This window comes from Stegodyphus dumicola, chromosome 1, assembly GCF_044657685.1.
Source record: "Stegodyphus dumicola isolate Sdum_Otavi_A_Nest chromosome 1, ASM4465768v1".
In the NCBI taxonomy this organism is placed as follows: Eukaryota; Metazoa; Arthropoda; class Arachnida; order Araneae; family Eresidae; genus Stegodyphus; species Stegodyphus dumicola.
The window spans coordinates 84557249-84575733 of record NC_140768.1 but is presented as its reverse complement, the minus strand read 5'-3'; the positions used below and the strand labels follow the sequence as shown (position 1 = coordinate 84575733).

Genomic DNA, 18485 nt, shown 5'->3' with positions numbered 1-18485 from the left:
AAATATTTGGCTTTTGGACCCTTTTTTGAACATAAAACGAAATAATTTAAATATTTTTGAAATACTACTACTAACAGAACCCTGATTAGGCCAGTACATGAGCCCCCACCAATTACATGATTTAAATAACAATGATCATTACGTAAATTATCGCTTCCGGTTGATCAATCGGAAACAAAACTTGCTTTTGTTGTTCCAATATAAATAGAAAGGTTCACTGTTTAGAGCAGTGGTGCCCAACCTTTAGACTCACGCCAGCACATTTTAGAGTATCGAGGGCACATTTCCAAAACATCTACATTTTTGTTAAACGTATTTCAAATCTTATGTGATACAGTTGAAATATTAATTTCGGCAAGTGGGTTTGAGATGATTAATAATATTGATTGAACTTTACGGAAATCAGAGAAGGTGAGTTCAAAATTATTTTTCAGTGCATTTAGGTTTTCCGAGTACTTTTCTGTTTCAATTACCTTTTGGTTATTATTATGGTTTGATATATTCTGAAAATGGTGAATTTTATTTCTTTCATCTGATTTATCCAGATCGGATAACAACTTATTATCGTCCAATTCTTTATAACTTTTGTTTCCGGATTCCAAAAACTGCTTTATTGGCGAAAGAAATTCTAGAAATCGTTGAAGTACTTATCCCCAGCTGAACCATCTAACATCGGAATGAAGCAATAACATTCCATGTTCGCTATTAAGTTCATCAGTCAACAATTAATTATTTTATAACGTCTTGCAAGATAGCTCCTATGACAAAAAATGCTTACCATATTTTAAAAATTAAGAAATATGAATGAATAGTTATTTTTAAAATATTTTTGTTCATAGTACCTAATCGGGCTGGCGAGCTCATACAAAACGATCGGCGAGCACAAGGTTGGGCACCGCTGGTTTAGAGCTTCAAGTAAAGTATCACTTTCAGTATATCAATTTAGCCAAAATCTAGTATATTGTTTCCATTGATATAAAAGTCTTAATGAAAAATTTTGGGTTATGTTTTAATATAATTTTTATTTAAAACTCTTATGGGGTTTAAGTACCATTTCCAACTGTCCAGTTTTACTGCAAATCTAATCAACTCTTTACAGGAATGCAAGAAAATGCGGAACATAAAAATTTTTGGAAGCTTTATATAAGAATTATCATAAACGAACATATTTCTACACATAGACCGACTGACATCATCATAAAAATAGCAAAACGCGTTGTGGGCGCCATAATTCGAATAATAATTTACTCTCTGAAACGTCAGTGTGAAATTTTTAGGGGGAAGAAGAAGAAAAAAAAAAAAAAAAAAAAAACATAACATTACTTTCCTTTCTATAGGCCAAATCCACATACGTTGGAGTAAAGTTAAAAAAAATCTGGTGTTGTAACCCTTTGAATTCTTCTTTGATGGTTTGTCTACACTTGGTGTCATTTCAAAAGTAAATGCTGGGATATCCTGTCAGCATTACTTTGTCAATGATTTCTTCCATTTCCTGGAATAATGTTTGCCAATTTGATCCACACTTTTGCTATATAACATTTCCTTCATCCATCTTTTCACTGAACGTTTGGCACTCAGATCTTCATTGGAAGTGTCACCTTCATTACTTCGTATCCTCTTCGTGTACTTGGAAACGGATCTGGTCAGCAATGGGAAGCTCTAGAGGTTGAACTCCGGAACAGTCTATCTGAATTTTCGTATTCTCTTATTCGAAAAACTAAAAATATTTTATAATGGCACCCGATTAAAATGTGATGGGGAAAAACTCGCGTTTAAAACTCCTGACCGTCTGAATGTGGTGACTGAGTCCACCTTCTCTTCAGTCGTTTTTTAAGTGAGAAAGAATATAAGAAGTTTTCTCCTTCCTTACCGCATACACTCGTGTTGTAATTTGAAGCATGTTCGGCTAGCACTGGAAGGACCCAAGTTCAAATCCCGGAGAAGGCATTGCTTGCTTTCTCTGATTTCTCCCTTCAACAACTCTGAAAAAAAAAAAAAAAAAAACCTTACAAGGTGCTGAAAGAAACAAAATGCGGTGGACGATAATACGTCACTACCTGGATTTCACAACTGGGTCTCCTTCTTCCACTGTTGTTCTTTAACAGCAGGTATTCTTAAACCTTTTTCAGTTGCTATCCCTTTTTATCTGGGAAATCTTGTTCTAACTCCGATCCAGAGTTCATCGAGGATTTTTGTGAAAACGCAAGTTTCAAGTTTGAATCACTAGCTACCTTTACAAATTTCTTTTGCACTTTATATAACAGGTAATAAATCACATTAATATGCATCAATGTAATGCTTTTAAAAGTCTAATCTCGTTAATGACAATTAATGTAAAGTCTTTATAAGTCTTATGAATACAGTTTTTTTTTTTTTTTTTTTTTTTTTTTTTTTTTTTTTTAAATTTAACTATCGAATTGTATTTTCGCGACCCCAAAATTTTGATTTGAGACTCTATTCGTGTTCGCAACTCATACTTTAAGAAACTCTGGGTTAGAGGATATAAGGAAGATTGTCATTCCTCACCTTGTGCTTTCGTGATACAATTAGTGCACATCCTGAAAGCAGTTGAGAAGTCCGAATTACGGAATCGTTCGAATTCCGGAGTTGTTGCATTGCAGTTTTTTCTTTGCAAAATTATATAAGTTTCTTGCCGATTCTGCTTGAAGGCTTTTGGTAGGAATTAGTTTTATGAGGAAATATTTCACTTTTGAAATTTTGTGTGACATTATGACTTAGGCTGTTTTATTTGTTTTATGCAGTAAATACATAGGTATTACATTTTTCCTGGAAAAGTGCGAGTGTCGTTTTTCTCCTTTAGCAGAGCTGTCAAATTCACTTACGTTTCTTGGGTTCAAAGTTTCGCTAGTGTGAACGGACCTTTGCAACCCAACCGGTATAGTGTTAGCGTCGCTGACTGCTGTGCCGAAGGGCCCGGGCTCGATTTCAGGAGAAGGCATGGATGTTTGTAAATGCATAGTGTCGGTGGGGCATGGCGGCACTATAAATATGCGGTGAGCCGAAAGTCCTCTCGTGTGGTTTAGTGGAAGGGGATAGGGGTGGGAGTCCCTTGGACCCGCCCCCCCTCGGGGTGCTGTACATCAAACTTAGGGGCGGAACTGAGCAAAAATGCACTGTCACCTGAATGGTGCTCAAGGCTGTTGCCAACGGTAGGCGTAGTCTAGCGCTCCTTGAGATATTTCGTGGGCTTGGGCTCGCTACGTCAGACAAATGAGCACAAGCAACAACAACAGCAGCAAACGGACCTTTCAAAAGGACAGGAGACAGGAGTGGCAACAAATAACTATTAAGAATGATTAGACAACACGAGAGACCAACAACTGCGGATTCAAAATTTAGAAAATGTTTGTTTCAAAATTTTGGAAAGGAATGTATTAAATACCTTTCATTACAATATATGACGTATTTAGTAACGAAAACTCTAGTTAGTCACAGCCATGTCTGTTCGCTATCAAGTGCACACTGTGCTTGCATTCCTATCAATCATTCGACAACAAATGTCGCGTCTGTCTGCCTGACGATCTTAACTAACTTTTTATAGTTGGGGTATAATTTATATTAACAAAATTCTATAAAATCGTGCTAGAGCTTACTTAGTGATTAAACCTTATCTGAAAGCTTGGTATTTAATTAATTTTATTTTAAGGCTTTTTATTTAGATCATCTAGTTACTTTCTTGAAGAGCATCGTCAAAGTATCAATCTTATATACGTGAAGGTATCCTTGTTATACAAAGGGTTATTTATTATTTTTTCACATACTCTTACAGAAACGAAAGCTCATCCTATAGAGTCATTAAGTTATTTCGAAGCAGGAGACATGAAAAGGGAGCAATGTTCTCGCCGGGACTCGAACAACGGACCTCTCGAATTCGCGTCGAGTGGGCTGACCTCTACACCACGAAGGCATGCAAGAAGGCGGGAGAAATACCTTATAATCTTAGATGAAGTTTGAATAATACTGTTTAACAACAATCAAAGCTGCAATTTTGTCTTGATTAAAGGGGTATCTAGGAGTCTGAAACGTAAGCCGAATAAACAAAACAAATAGACGATTAGATAGTAAATATTGACAATGATGTATTGTATATTTATATGTTCTAAATATTATAAATGCGGAAAAAGATAGAAATGTAATTCGGCACAGTGACTCAGATTTTGGATTTTATATGCTTTTTCCTGTATTTGTTTTTTTTTGGGGGGGCAGTCCCATTTTTGATCATACTTGTGCCGTCTAGAAAGATCAGTGCTGTGTCCTTATAATGATAATGATATTATAAATTTTTATGAAATCAGTGCTTCAGTTAATTTTAATTAAAGAAAAGAAAAACTAAGGCAAACGTTATGTACATAAAGTGAATTTACATTATGCACATAATTTGAAAGTCACACAAGCTTTCAAAATTGGTTAACATTTTTCTCATTTTATTTTAATCTTACTTTCTAACGAAGTAAATTTTTACGTCTTGATATTAATCACTATAAATGTTCCTGTATTTCATGTACCAAATTTTTCTAACAGATATAAATTATCTTGATATAAACATGGTCTCTTAATGGGAAACTAAATAAGATAAAATTTATCGCATTGATATCTGTCATTATTTAGAGAGTATATGTATTTATATTTACCTTCAGTTGTTGCAATTAATTTCTGTGATTTGTAAGGAAAGTTTGCCTTGCATTATTTGAATGAACGAGTCCGTACTATATTTACGTAATCACATCATGATGCAACTACATGGAAATATACCAATCTAAGATTGAATTTTTTTCATTTTGCACTTTGATGAATAATTTAAGTGCTGTTCAAGGATCCTTAATTACTCTTAAAAGTATCTGAATAATACTCCCTAAAACCCACAAATTATGAACTGAAAAGGAAAGTGAATTTAAGTGAGGTCATGTTTAATAATGAAAATAGAATGCGTAATGAAATATTAAAAGCAATAAAAAGGAAGACCTTTTCTAAACTGTTGCTTCCTAAGTATTATTCCACGGGATATCACGCTTCGTATTCCCGGAATTCGAAGAGAGAAAGAGCGGCGCTCAAATTTATCATCGATCAGCTTCTTGGGCCAATGCAGTTCTCATTCGGCGTGGAGAGTTGGAGACTGAGGTTGAGTAATCTGTTGCTCCGTAGACATCGCGACAGGTAAGTCTGGTAAAGTTTTTCATCTTAGAAAGCCGAGAGTTTGACTTCGCTTTTTCGTTTAGCTTGTACCACGTTCAGCAATTTTTGCATTGTGCATCTTCAGAGGGTACAGGTAAATCGAATAAAAGTACGAACTAAGTTTCTTGTAAGAATAAAAAAGGAAGAAAATGGTAAATTTTCTTTCAAAAATATAATAACAGCGGTTTGGCCGTTGGTTGTAATTATTACTTTTTAAAAACACAGAAGTCAAATAGCCACGTAATTTTACATTTTATCATGTTTTACACACTTAATTTTATTTTTTATTCTAATTTTATTTCCTATTATTTCAATCCAAAATGTACGCTTAGCATCATTTTACAAAATCGTGGATTCGTTGTATGAAACAATGAAGAAGAAAGCTCGAAAACAGCTTTTGTTTACCTGTTGTGTTCAATATCAAAAGTTTTGTTTTAATGGTAGTTAATTAAAGCTGCTACTTTTTGATTCGATTAAAAACGTAAAGTTAAGTGAAAGAAAACAGCATTCTATAAACTTAACAAAAGACTCATTGTATTTTTGTTATATTGCTGAAAGCACGCCAAATCTGCTAATATACAAGAGTTACTCGTTTTAGTTTGTTTCAGATATTTTATTCCGTGCCAAAACAGACTTATACATGTAAAATATAAACGTAAAATTTATGACTATACTTTTTCTAAGAATAAAAAAACAACATTTTCAGATTTGTACGTCATTTTTATACGCTAAAATGTGAACAGTAGATCTCAGAAAATAATTCGTGCTAAATGTATAAGTAAATTACCGAATTCATTATATAAGATGATAAGAATAAATTAATGTGTTTCCAGCGATAAGTTTCTGAAACGCAATCGAGAACGCGTATGTTGCAGAATGCTTTGAAATCGGTTTGGAATTAAGATTTAAAGAATTATTTATGCTATTAGTTTGGAAACTAATTAATTTATGATGTTAATTTGATTTATTTTTAGACTATTTTTACATAATAGTTCATTTATTCATTTAGTAGTACATAAATAAAACTGATTTTTAAAATAATATGTTCTGCAAAAAATAATCTGTTATTATTTACAACTCATTGTGCTTCCACTCTGCACCTATGTAGCTAGGACAACGTCAGCGAAACCGCAGAAAGTGAGTCCAACTGTGCATAGAATTCTGCTATGGTCATTCGTCATTGAGCGTAAATACATCTGAAGTATACAGCCGCCTAAACGCTATATATGTTAATGACTCTGACTACCGTATCTATACGTCTCTGTTTGAATTCCGGAGAACGTATATTTGTTAGCGTACAGTGTCTGGACTTCAAAGGGGCGCTCAAAATAGTACACGGTTAGCCGAAAGTCCTCTCAGAGATTGATAGTGGGGAAAGAAGGATGGATGGGAAACTTCCGGACCGCCCACCTGATGTTCTCCTTCAATATTGGAGCAGAAACATAATAGTTAGCAAGGCCCAACCACACCTAATATGCTTGCAGGTAATGCACGAATACGGAAATGGACAGGTGCTGGCCTTCTGTAAAGCATAAAGTATTTCAGTAGACAGTAGTTTGGCTCGTAACTCACTTTCTAGCTCACGTACCGAACAAATTGTAGAGTAATTTAAAATATGAATTTCATATTTTGTTGTCAAAATACTTTTATTACTTAAATACTCTATGTCTTGTTGCGTTTTATAAGTTCACTCCAAATAATTTGATGTATTTGATTATGGCAAAGTACTCGAAAGCTATCTGCCTAGTGGGAGGAATGCTTTCGTCGAAAACTTTCTAGAGAGAAACTGGTTCGTATATACCAGTGTTTACCGATAAGCTGCTGGTGGCCTGACTCCGATGAAATGTGACGAATAAATATTAATGAATGTAGAATATTGATTGTGGAGTTTGTCGCACATTTCTAGAGAATAAAACTGAAATTTTCTGTATTTAAAGAAAAACCTATTGACAACTACATGCGAAATTAGCAACTGACCCTTCAGTCTGTTTTGGGATGATAGAATAAGAAATACTCAGATCAATCTCAATTTTTTAAATGTTTTTAAGTTAAGGATTTACTATAAACAGATATTCTAGGGCATTTTTATTTCTCAGTTTTTTTTTCCTTGGAAAATTGCAAATATTCACCTTTAAATGGATGCACCTGAATTACATTAAACAGATGATTCAGTTTGAGGGTTTTGATTTACAATTCCCATTTTTCAGAACTACAATATTACATTCAAAGATGTATATTTTCGCTTCTCAATGCATGTGCTTGAAATATGAATTTCAAACTGCAAAGCAAGTTAAAATACAAACACCCGGGATATTCTGAAATCTGAAACGTTTCAAATATTGCTATTATAAATATTTTCACAAGTTATTAGATTTTTCTCCGATGAGGTAAGACTGAAAAATCGCCTTTGAAGTTTCCCTGAATAAAACTTGAGTTTCCCAACTGCTAGCCTTGTGCGCTATTCAGGATATCATAAAAACATATGACGAGCATATTTTTAATTAATAAACTTCCGTTAACCAAATATTTTTGACGCAGTATACTGTAGATACAAAGGTAACGCGACTTTAACTATTGTATATCAGTCAACATTATCGTTATAAAGGTGTTGTAGTTTTAATATTTACCTAATGAAAATCCTTGCAAACAAATATTAAAAGAAAACAAGTTTTTCAAATTATACTATTGAAAGTTAATTGCATTTTTAAGACAATAATGAATTTTTGAATTAAAATATTTTACTTTTGATCATCGCCTGAACAGCTAACAGCTGATGAACTGTAGATGCACGTGCACTGACGTTGGTACAGTACAGTACATTCCCAATGCAGTATATTACGTTCATGATATACTACAATACATTAACCATACATGCGATTAATTAGTCATACATTACAATATAATTAACAGTGCTTTACAATATATTAAATTTACAAAACTATACCTTATATCTCCATTTCCCATTATAAGTAAATGAACCGTTGCTGTCCAATGTTCACTTTTGGATCGAAAAAGGAATGCAGCAGTCTGCGTTGGCACTATCTCAGCGTTCCTGCCATCTGATAAGTAGCGCCTACAACGTGTCTGTTAACTTAAAAGGCAGGTAACTAAGTTGGGTGCTGTGTGAGAATTACATTGGTTACAGGTAAATATGCTTTTCATTGTTCTTTACGCTCATGTGGGCTCGAATCTAGCACAGGATTGATCTGTTATTGACAGGAATATCTAGAAACACTTTTTTCTATGCCCTGTGCTAGTGAGTTGGGATTGCATACACGAGAGATTAACACTAGGCTTGGTGCATAGACAGTGACATTGCCCAGTGGAAGCCACTCTGCATGCGTGATAGTAGTAATCAGCGCTCTAAACTCTGGCTGGAAAACTGAACTGTGGTAACCGAGTTTCAGTTTTCAGCTATCTGCGGTGGTGCTTTTTTTGAAGTCAAAAAATCTACTACCGGTTCCCAGTTCTGTTTTAGAACCGTCCATGAATAGTTTACTTCTATTGTATTTCTGTACTAGAGGAAATAAATGGATTTCGAGCTCAAGGATACATTATGGAAGAGGTCTATGCTTTTCATAGTCCGTATGATAATAGTTCGTGTTCCATAGATTGGAATCGCACGCAGACTTCTTGCCCGGAATGTGGTCGTTTTTCTTTCCGCAAGCAAACATCAGTAATTTGGTATCAAAATTTTAGAAGATGTGATGAAGGGCAACAATTGCTGAATGTCGTTCTTTGTGGTGTATTTGTCAGGAAACTAGTACCTTGTTTAATGTACCGGATGTGTAACATCCACGATATCCTGTTATCTGATATATATGCTGACATATATATGATATGAAGACCACAAAGGTTGAGTCCGGGGCTTCGGTTAAGTATTTTACTGCGTTCTGTTGTCAGAATTTAGGTTTTAGAAGATGACACTTTCAGCTTTAAATGCCTGGTCTGGAAGGAAACAGTACTAATACTGATTTTTACAAAATTTGCCATATTCCTTACAATTACTCTTTTATTGCATCATTTGGCTCTCACACACTGCCATTCATACTTAAACTTCTGTTTCTCCAATGCTCTCCAGAAACTGTTCTGAAATGTACTTAGGGTACTTATATTGTGTTACCGCGAACAAAACTACCGCTACCAACATCTAACATTGCTACATTTGACATACTAGACCTCACAAGACTATACAAAAAACACTTTCCTAATGTGCTAAGCGAAAGCTTAAAAGTGTTAGCAGCAGAGCCTAACATTAAACACACACACACACACATATATATATATATACTAAAACATTCAATTCTTTCACGAATTCATTCGTATGGCGGCCAAAATTTATCTCTTGTAAAAGTTTAAATTTAGGACTCTTTATCTCAGAAATAGAACATTTCTACTTTAACATAAACATTTAGATATTTACACATCACTTTTAAATTCACTTTACATCAAAATTAAAATTTACCATCTCTACACGAAATCTTAACTTTAAGTTGACAGATTTCAGTATTCAAAGAGCCTTTCCGACTAGACTAAACATATTCACAATTGGATTCTCCCAAGTGGCGAATTCTTAACAAAACTATTTACTGCTAGTAGTTTGTCGCCAAATTGCGAACATAAAAATCTATGATTACAAGCTATTTACAACTAAGTTCTCGCTATTTGCGATTTAAATTTTCTACTTTAAAAGTCTTTAGCAACTTAGAACAAGTGACATAAATTGAACATCTTCAATGAAAAATAAACAAAGAAATTTTTCACTTATCTTTTTCTTTTTCTGTACTTCTCCATTCTGATATGACAGAATTGCTCAAATGTCGGATGTTTGAGGACCTCCAGCCTTCTCCTGAAACTTTGATGCTGCCTTCACTCCTTTTCCTCTTCTGTCCCTTGTCTACGAACCTCGGGCGTTTTGCGGGACGGCTGCGGGTTTTGGAACTGTAGTCTCCTTTTGAGCTCTGGTGGGGCCATTCGCCCTTCAGAAACCTAGCCTCAAATGTTTGCCCTGAAAGAAAAGCCAGGGGTGCATTTTTTTGTTGTTCACAAGGATATCATAAGATATTTTCTTCAGGTATAAGGTATTTCCGCGCGCTTTCGTGGTACAATTGAATAGCATTTCCTGTTAGTCATCGGGATGTCCGGTGTTTAAATCCGGGAGAGGGTAATGCACAATTTTAATACAATTTTTTTTTAAACTTGTCTGTTGATTTGTTCGATAACATACTAATTGAATAAAATAATAAAATATACCAACATCTCTTTTTTTTTTTTTTTTTTTTTCAATGCTTACTTTTACGCGGTTTTGAATTAACGCGGTTTAAAATATCGCCAAATACACTTTCTAAGGTGTGTTGCACATACGTTGCAACTAGCAAATAAAAGACTGTATTAAAAAAACCCGATTTCAATGAATTTGTTTCTGATGCTCGGGGATTGGTGAAAAAGTTGCGCATTCTATCCCTTACGTTAAAATTTAAAGATGCTAATATTAAAAGATCAATTTTAGATTGTCCAACTAGATGAGATAGGACACATAATATGTTAAGATCTTCATTGGAATGCGAAGATTTTAGCTCTTAGCGGAAAGTAATTTAAATCATTATTTTGCAGATAGTAAATGAGTGAAATTAATTGTTGATACAAAGAGAAGAATTAACTTTAAGCAATTTTTACGGAATTTGGACTCATTGCAAAATAAGGTTGCGGAATTTTAAAAATTTCTCTGAAGAAATTTTATATAATATGTTATTTAACAGGGAAGCATTGTTAATAGAAAGTTATAGTTTAGTAGGAGCAGTTTATTTAGATCCGCGTTATCAAATTTTGCTTTCCATGTCACAACAAGTACAGGCTGTGCAACATTTAAAAGATTATTTGAAAAAATTACAATTTTTGGAAAATCCATTTCAATCTTAAAGAGGAAATACAATCTTCTAATGAAAGCGACGCAAATGAAGACGTTTTAGAGAATTTTTAAAAAGTAAATAATTGGCAATAAAAACACATAAATCTCCTATTTCTACCTATTAAATTATAGAATAAAATTACCTAACTGCACTTGTATAAGATTGCAATGGTGGTTTTGGCAGCTCCAGCTATACAATTTAGCGTTCAAAGGGCGTTTTCAGGTTTGAAATTTATTCTCCGAGACAACAGAAGTAATCTCAGTGTAACTATATATATTAATGATTAGAGGCAATTTTCATATATTAAAGAAACTTGTTTTTTAGATAATTATTGTCAGGTCAAGTGCACGATGTGAGCGTCAAGCGACGAGGGTACACATAATTGACATAATCATGAACTAGTTGTCAAATGATGATGCGATTTTTGATAATGGATAATAAAGCCAATGCTCACCGTTCTCTGCTCATTCTTCGTATCGTACATGCTGGTTAATTGTATCACATATAGTGTACCAATTAGAAAAGGAATAAAATCTTCTAAATTTTGAAAGAATTGCATTTTTTTGTTTATGATAGAATTGTATTTTTAGTACAAATAAAAACATACATGAAATAAAACTATTCGTTCGGAACTGAACCCAAAACCTTCTTTTGGTGGAACGAAACGAATATATATTTTTTAGTTGATAAGGAACGAAAAAATTACGTTTCGAAGCCTTACGTAAAATAGCACACGAAAGGGAGCCATTGACGTATGCAATATGTGTAGAAATTTCTGTTTAAGAAAGCATTAGTGTTATTTAAATATTTATGAACATGTTATGTTAAAAAAAATTAAATATCGTATAAGTAATTTTAATGTTATATTTCAATAATAATATTTTGCATAATATATACATTTTAAAAGCTATTAGTAACATTATATTTTCTTTATAAAAATTCTAAAAACATCACCTTTCTTCTTGCTAGTGCAACGTGCTCGTTTAGTGCATTTGTTTCACCTTCATATTCATTCAGGTCTCACATTTCTTCACTTTGTACGTAATAGTTGATGCTCATTAAGAGTCCAAGACAAACTCAATTGAACGTTGGTAACTCGAGTCAAGATTTTTTCCCGGGGCTTCATGAAAGTTTTTGTACTTTTCCGTATATACATTTATGAAATGAACGTGAAACAGTTTCTCTTAAGAAATTTAAGATACAAATTTTGATTTCTAATTACGTAATATATTAAAAAAAATAAAACACTTGCATTCATCTCCTAATCTTCCTATAATTTTTTATGCTAATTTCTCCCCAAGTGCACAGCGATATGTTTTCTCTTAAAAAGACATCGTAGAATTTCAGAGACTTGGCATCGCACAAACCTCGGCAACAGCAGCTACTGAACAAAATCATAACCTTATAGAGATTTTGCTGCAAAATTCTGTAATGCTACAGAAGTTTGACTTATTCATAGCTAACCAATTACACAATAGCATATTTTAAAATTCACGCAAAAATATCATGTATTTAAAACAAAAACTGTTGGAACTTGGAGTACTACAAAAAGAACGCATTCGACAATGGCGATATTGCTTGACTGAAATATTGATGGGAGCATGGCTCCCTGAAGAATGATTATGTGCAGGTTTGCCAGAGTTTGGCATACTATGAAAATGGGGTGACTTCAACTAAGGTGGTTAGGATAACAAGTAAGTATCAAAATTTCCTGTAATGTATTAAAAATTTACAGTACCAACGTTAGAATGCGTGAACTTTAAAAATATACACTCATGTCCATAAATTAAGAATAATGCAAAATCAGGCAAAGGAAGAAGTAGAAGCAAAACAAATTTGACTTATTTGTAAAGCTTATTTATTAAACAAAAGGTAAAGAGCAAAAAAAAGATGCTATATGTTTGATATTATTAAAAAAAATAGCGATTTTTTCTCACTGGAGCAAATTACAAAAAAAAAAAAAAAAAAAAACCCTCTATTTACAAAAAAAACAATATTACATGGTTAGTATGATTGTTAACACATTGTATGTCTCCCAGACGATGCAATACAGTCCGTACAACGCCTAGGCATGCTGAGTATCAAATTATCGATCTCATCTTGGGGGATATTACACCACTCAAGAAGCAATGCCCTCCGAAGTTCCGGTAGAAATGTAGGAGGAGGTTGACGGGCTGCAACTCGTCGGCCAAGCATGTTCAACACGTGCTCTACTGGATTCAATTCCGATGAGAATGCTGGCCAGTCCATACGGGTGATATCCTCCGATTAAAGGCATTCGCTTACGATGTTTGCGCGGTGAGGACGGGCGTTGTCATCCATAAACACAAAATGTGCACCCGTGGCGCCCCGAAACAAACGTACATATTGTTCCAGAATGACGTTCCAATAGATTTGACTTGTCATGGTTCCAATTTGAACATGCAGGTCAGTTCTGGAACCCAGAATAATTCCACCCCAAACGAGCACTCCTGCACCACCGTAACGGTGTCGTTCAATGATGTTTTCTTGGTGGTAACGGGTACCTGGAGCTCTCCATATGAAAACCCGACGAGAATCAGATTCCAAGCTAAACCTGGACTCGTCGGAAAACATCACAAAAGCCCACTGTTGCGGTGTCCACAATACATGCTCTCTACTCCAGGCTAACCGAAGGCGACAGTGAGTTGCAGTAAGTGGAACGCATCTGACAGGTCTACGAGCATATAGACCAATCTGCCCTAAGCGTCTGTACATGGTCTGCCTTGAAATTGTCGTACCAGTGGCCGAAGAGAGCTGACGAGACAAGTCTGAGGCTGTGCTCCGCCTGTTTCTTTTGGCAGTAACTGCCAAATACCGGTCCTCATTCGGCGTTGTAACTCTGGGGCGACCTGTGCTGTAACGTCTACTCACATTACCATCATCTTGGAATCGTTGCCAAAGCCTGGAGATGACACTCTGGGCAATTTCAAGTTCGTCTGATACTTCCAGTTGGGTACGCTCACTTTCCAGACGGCCGATAATTCTACAACGTAAAAATCATCCAAATGCGTCCTTTGTGTCATAACTATTCGGTTATTGCACTGAGATGCTTATAAAGCGCCTGCGAACAAATTTACTTCTTTACCTGTATTCCTTATAATCACTCTCTTACACGCTCGTCATTGTGACGTACCATCGGTGTCATCTGGTTACTTCCTGAAATTTGCATATGATTCTTGAAGATGTGTGTAGTGATCTTTCAGGTGATATATTTATTTTAGACTTCGATTTCCGCGTGACTCCGAATTATCCTTAATTTATGGACATGAGTGTATTTGAGAGATTATTGCTGTAATTTAGTCGTTTCACCATTATTATAGTACCATGGTATTTTATATTACACGGTTTGTTTTCTTTACTTTGTTTACAGTTATTTTTTTTACAATATTACTTCTTTCTGAACATTTAATTTATTTTTAAAAAACTTTATGAGATATTTATGAGATACTTTTCTACAACTGTGGCGCAAAACGTTTTCGATCCTTGAAATACCGCGACCCTTGTCATATTTCCTTGAATACACTAAGCTCTTTGATAAATCTAATGGCAATCTAAAATTTGCTTAGTTGTCATATAATTCCAATTTTAAAGTAAAATAATAGTATAAATATTTTGAATAATTTTCGGTGCTTAAAAAGCTAAATTATAATCACTTGATCAGGTTTACATTTTGAAATTTCGCTTACTAAAAAAGGATCTGTTATCATATATTCGAAACCAACCTTTATTAATGTACATAGGTTTAAGCTATTTTAATTAATGCTTTTTAAATAGAGAAATGGATTAAACAGTCATTAGATGAAATCAAAATGTTTAAATAATCAATGTGGGAAAAGGTTTTCTTAATGTTAAATTTGTTTGTCATTTAACAATAATTCATATCCCAAAATAAGTATATAGATTAAATTACTGGAATTCTTTCGAAAACACAATAAACGTCCCATATGATTACATAATCAACAGAAACTTAATTAAACTTCAAGAAACTGCTAGATTCCTCTTGCAAATTTCTTATTTTTTCATGCAAATTTGATTTTAAATACGTTTCCTGGCAACAAATCTTTGGATGGTTTTAATTTACCTTTTAATAGTTAATTTCTCGTAGTTAGCAGCAAAGTGTAACAAAAAACAAACTTGCTTGCATAACAATAAAACTCCACAAAAGTAAAGGGAGGAAAACTGAAAAATTATTCACTGAAGAAAGAAATATTAATTGAGTTTAGACTAATGGAAAAAGTTAGACCCTATACCAAGGCAAAAAACCATTTGTTCATCTTTTATTAGAACTTAAATTATTCATTAAAATAAAGAAGAAAAATAATACAATAAACACTAAAACATGAAGCAGTAGGACTCCATATAAAATTCAGCATGCTCTTCATTTGCCGTCTGAAGGAAATGTGATAAAAAAAAGAGAGAGAGAGAGAGAAGAGATGTTTCGAAAATATAGAATTAAACCAAAAGATTATGTATCGGTTCAGATTATATGGCGCATGAAACGCCTTTTATTAACCGAAAGGATGCTGCAAATGTACATTAAAAATTTAGAATATTATGAATTAAATAGTTTAAAGTTATAACGATTACGTACGCTTTTAAAATAAAGTTAAGCCGAACGACACCGTCATATCTGTTGGTAGTGGTTGAGAATGATCTAAATAGATTATTAAAATAAAATTAAGCCGAAGGAGATAGTGAAGGTCAAGGTAATTGGTTGTCAGGATGAGGCAATGTAGTAAATTTAGATTGGTTTTTAAAGCAAAATTAAGTTGAAGCACTGCTCATGAAAATGGTTAGTCATCGATGATCAACCCATAGGTCATTAGCAATCAACCCATTGGTCAGTGTTAGGATATGAAGCAATAAACTTGGGTAGGTTTATAATACAAAAACTAATCTCTTGATCACTGGTAACATCCAAAATAATTGATCGTTTGGTAGCATATGATATGTCATCTTACAAAAAATAAGTTATATAAGCCAAAATTCTGACTTTACTTTGAAAGAATCCTTAATTCTCTAATTGAATTTGGTTGTTTGGTATTTTCCCTTTTTGTCCTAAATTTGTTACTGCTTATAATAAGTCTCCCTAAACTGCATCATTTCAAAATTAATCCTTAATATATGATTCTTATATAACGTTAATAACGTAGGCTCTTACAGAAACGTTTCAGCCAAAAATTATCAGTCCAAAGTTACTAATAAAATGTTTCTCAACGAGAATGAGGAAATAAAAAGAATCTGAAAGGATGCAGATTTTAAAGTCGCGCTAGAGAGTTTGAAAACCTTCTTTTGCGACTTTCTCTCTCTCATATGTACATATATATAGCATATACATAACATATAAGCTTTATAAGAGATACACGTTATGGTTTAAAAAGCAAATATTCGATAACTTGCTACTTTTTAACGTTTATGTGTCCATGCGTTATTTAAAATGTGGTATGTTGGGAAATTCATTCGGCACAAATTATCTCATTGCGTTTGTTGTTTGAGAGTTATTTTTAAAAAGTGATACTCCGCAAAAGTAATTCGACACATAAGTGAGACTATATTGTAAGCGTTATTTGCGTTATAAGCAGTATATGTTATTTTTCGAGGAAAAAAAAATACGACAACATGATATGTTTTAGCAATAGAAGTGTAAATTCATTACAAGAATTACCAAAATAAGTTATAACCGTTAAAAAAATGTCATAAGAGTTTTATTCATTATAAGCGATTTATGTGTTCTGAGCGTTCTGGGTGTGATTAATAGAATTTAAATATTTACAGAAATTGACAACAGTATTTATTCTATTAACGTTACCGTTGCAGAGGGAAGACAAACTTCTGCATTTGTTTGATGAACAGGGAATGTTGATTCCGATTACAATAGATATTGAAACACACATAGAAGATCCGTAGTGAAGAATAAACTTTGAAGTCGTGTACATGCAAGAAGACACAACCATAGCAGATTTTAATTATATTCCTTTTAGTGTACTTTAAAATTTTGCGGCCACAAGAAACATGGCAAATTAATCATGCCCGAGAACATTTATATTTTTTGTAAAAGAAAAAAAGCTGCCCAGCAGCAGTCTAGCTAGGTCAAGAAGCAGGAGCAAACTCACTTATGTTTCGGACGAAATCTTACTTCAGAATGTGTTAGTTTCGATTTCAATATCATTTGATTAGATAATAAAATAATGCTATAAAATTTTTATTGGCTGTTTGAGTTTTAGTTCAATTTACCTCACTAAAGTTGCATAAAAACATTATGGATGGATATGATATTGATTAATCTAGAAATGACGCAGTTCAGAAAAATTTATTATAGCTAATTACTATTTTTAGAATACAGAGGAATAATACCCAAATTAGAGTGGCATATTACAAATAATTACCTTTTTTGGACAGAAAAGGGTCATACCCAAATTAAAATGAGGAATAAAAGGGACTACTGCCAAATAGATGTTACTAGTTTTCTTTCATGTTTTATATCTTACGACTCCCCCTTCCAAATAGAAAGAGGCTTGGCGATAGAAAAGTCTTTTAGGAAAAAAGCATTAGATAGTTAGCAAATGAAGATAAACATTCTGTACATTATGTACGATTCAATGATAAAAAAATGACTTTCTTAAAGGATACAGCCTTTAGGTTTCATTATGCCCCGCCATTTTGTTCATCTACTCTCTCATATATTAAACATACAAAATGATGTATGAAAGTGTAATTTAGAAGCGATACAAAAATTTAACATTATAATATATAAATTTAATGTGTAGTCCAGTTTAAAAGTCTGTGAGTTCGTTTTCTTTCAAAATATCAATTTTTAAATTTCTTCAAGTTTTCTCAAGAACTTACTCAGTTTAGAGTTCTTACTCTCTCGCTTCTTCATTCAAGAATTAATAGAAAAGGTTCACACTTTTTGAAACCCTTGTTTAAATATCACAACGGGATTTTTATTTTTCTTCTCTTTAAAGCCCTTTTATAAAACTGTAAACTATAATTTTTATGTATTGATTATTTCTGTTAGTACCATACACGAATATATTTCTTTTTGAATGAAGTATATTCTGTATCTGATTATACTTGACAGTATAATCAGATTTATTTATATTAACAATCTCTAAGTATAATTTATCTACACTGACCAAATTACGTTTTTACCTAGTAATATCCTAGTAATTCTCAGGTAAAGGAATTTTAAAAAACATATTATTTCAAATTCAAATGAATCCGAGGTATAAGAAAATTTCAGCCTGAATTCTTCTTTTTGGGTAGTTAAGTTCTGGAACAAATAACGTAATTCACAAATTCTGAATATATACACATATTATATATATTCATATATTATACATATTATATATATTTCTGAAC

At 33.3% G+C, this 18485-nt stretch overlaps 1 protein-coding gene across 1 annotated transcript in view; it reads left to right on the top strand.

Annotated features, from left to right (window-relative positions):
- Positions 1–5092: 5092 nt before the first annotated feature.
- The window catches only part of LOC118183124 (uncharacterized), a 356054-nt gene continuing 342661 nt past the window's right edge, over positions 5093–18485 (top strand). Inside the window, exon 1 of the mRNA XM_085817140.1 lies at positions 5093–5175. The gene's annotated coding sequence lies outside the window, so the exon portion shown is untranslated. The remainder of the gene's footprint in view (positions 5176–18485) is intronic.